The sequence below is a fragment of the Montipora capricornis genome, chromosome 4, assembly GCF_036669925.1.
Source record: "Montipora capricornis isolate CH-2021 chromosome 4, ASM3666992v2, whole genome shotgun sequence".
Lineage (NCBI taxonomy): Eukaryota > Metazoa > Cnidaria > Anthozoa > Scleractinia > Acroporidae > Montipora > Montipora capricornis.
In genome coordinates this window covers 37,315,412-37,317,911 of record NC_090886.1, presented here as the reverse complement: position 1 = coordinate 37,317,911, position 2,500 = coordinate 37,315,412, and the positions used below count along the sequence as shown (strand labels likewise).

Below are 2,500 nucleotides of genomic sequence, written 5' to 3'. Positions count from 1 at the left end.
AAATAATACCTGGTGAACTTGACGGACATCTTTTAATTAGCTATTTAACGGTTATTCCATGAACGCGCGTTGGATATGAGATGGTAAATAGCCTCGTTGGCTATATCCAGTCTCATATCCAACAAGCGCAAATGGAATAATTGTTTTATTAAATTCTTTAAACACTAAAAATTTGGAAGTACGAAATACGAGCGAGGAAAGCGAGAAAATCCGAGCGAAATCGAAAAAACTTGATGAAGATGCGATGTTGTGTAATACCTTGTGGTTAGACAAGCGTAGGCTCATCACAAAAACAATTCTCGCCTTTTCGCGTACTTCTAAACGTCGGAATTGATCCAACTTTCCACAAATAAAGTTTTTTTTTTCTTTTTTGGTTTTATTCACAGAGAAATTTCGCTTTCCGGGGAATAAATTTTAGCTTAGCAACGCTTAGCGCAATCATTTACTATGTAATGTCAAACTAAGGTATATGAGCTGATAACCGAGATCAGAGCTCGCGAAATGCATTATCCGAGGTTCATAATTTAATAATACTTGTTAATCCGGTCAAAAAAGTTCATTATTCTCTTGAGCTTCTAGTCTCAAAGTAAAAAAAAAATGTTTTTCCGTTTTCGCATTCGCGTCTCCATTAATATCCCAAGCTTAAGACGTTCCAAAAAATTGTCATTTCTGCGCAATATGAAAATAATTGATATATACTCACTCAGTGATCTTGGTGTTTCAAGCAATCTGATTGGTTCGCTAATTGAGCATTATTCACTCCCTACCGAGTGAATAATGCGTGATCCAAACACAACAAAATGGCCGATGTAAACTCGCCAGTATTTCTGAATCGGAAATATTGAAAATACAAGATGATGCTATGTTAAGAATACAAAGAGGGCCACAACCTCCACCATACATGTCCAATCTCCCTCCATACATGTCCAATACACTGGACCTGAGTCGGGTTGACTTCACTCGCAGGCATTTGGCCTGAAAGTTCATACTTTTGCCAACCAGTGTTTGGCTTTGTTTTTCCAGATAATTATTGCTGAAAATCAAACAAAACGTTCCTAGCAGAACGAATTTGTCACTGAAATCGAGGAATTAAAAAAATGTTTAAGAAAGTTCCACATTGCTGCAAGGAAACAAGACGGGTCATTTTACAACAAACCAACGCACACCTCAATTGGAGCCGCCATTTCATGTGCATCCTTTAGCAACTGCACTTTCAATTCCATTTCAAATGAACCTCTAAAACTTTGATCGAACGGTGAAAATGTGTACCATTTGATTAGCTATTAATAACCTGGGTCACAAGTTGAGTTTATAAGACGCCATTTGGCACTGCAGGAAAAGTTGCCACGGCAAAATTGTAATTTCACATGTGAAATTATTCATGGTTTTCACTCACGTGATCAAAAGCCATGTTTTTCAAAGAAAACAAAAGAAAGCGTTTGCCTAATGATAGAGAATAATTCCCGGAGTATTGGGTCGGGACACCAACATGGCCGCCGTTTCATTGTTTGTGAATACCAACAAGGCGGCCGTGACGTCATGTGACACCCGAGATAAATTAACGCTGAAATTTTGCGCCAAATTAGATGTGTACTCAAATGGCGACGAGTGAAACTAGGAAATAATTTCACGCGCGTTTTGTCAAAATTCTGATAATTTCACGCGCCTAAAGGCTCGGGAAATTATCAGAATTTTGACAAAACGCAAGTGAAATTATTTCCTAATTTCACGAGAAAACCATTTGATTACCTTTTTATGTCGTGGGTGACAAATTACGCTCACAACCGTAAATCGCTCGAGTGCTTTATCCAACTGCTCGGGAAGAATCATCTCCAGGTTTTTCTCAAGGCTACTTTCGTCACACCACTTTTCAAAAACCCTCACCCAGTTAATTGTGCTCTTTCGCGTATTTAAATTTTCTGCCGCTTCTTTTAATTTTGTAACTTCTTCAATGGTCACTGTCTTAAATCTCGACGCCATCTTGGCTCTGATCGAGATACAAGAGATGTTACAATGGAAATTTTGAAATTATAAATTAACGCTAAAATTTCGCGCCAAAATTAAGGAGTAATTTGTCACCCATGTTATTATTAGTAAATTAGTAAATTAGTAAATTTCACAGTGGCCCTCGAAGCTTCGCTTCTCGGCCAACTGTTCATTTTTCGGACAATCTTTTAGCCTTGGGCATTATCCTCCGATATATCAGCAAGCCGGAAGGGGTTATTTATTTTATAACCCTCCGATTAATTTCTCAAGAAGAACGACGCACTGAACGCACTTAGATACAAAAGGGCAAAAAAGCCAGCTTTCGTGTATATAAATGGCGCGATTGCGGTTGACGCAACGCGTGTTGATTGGTTTGCTCGATATTAATTACAAAGTAATTGGAGGAAATGTTGACAGGTTGTCATGTCAAGTATACTCTTTATAACGCCCCAAAGATCAAAAGCTTGAAAACGTAAATGAAAACACAGTTTTTTCTAAATGTTTTTGCAATTAT

At 37.9% G+C, this 2,500-nt stretch overlaps 2 protein-coding genes across 6 annotated transcripts in view; both read left to right on the top strand.

Annotated features, from left to right (window-relative positions):
- Nucleotides 1-2,500, top strand: part of LOC138046895 (histamine H2 receptor-like) — a 90,413-nt gene that overhangs the window by 48,687 nt on the left and 39,226 nt on the right. The window lies entirely within an intron of this gene.
- The window catches only part of LOC138046899 (lysophosphatidic acid receptor 1-A-like), a 390,671-nt gene that overhangs the window by 382,392 nt on the left and 5,779 nt on the right, over nucleotides 1-2,500 (top strand). The window lies entirely within an intron of this gene.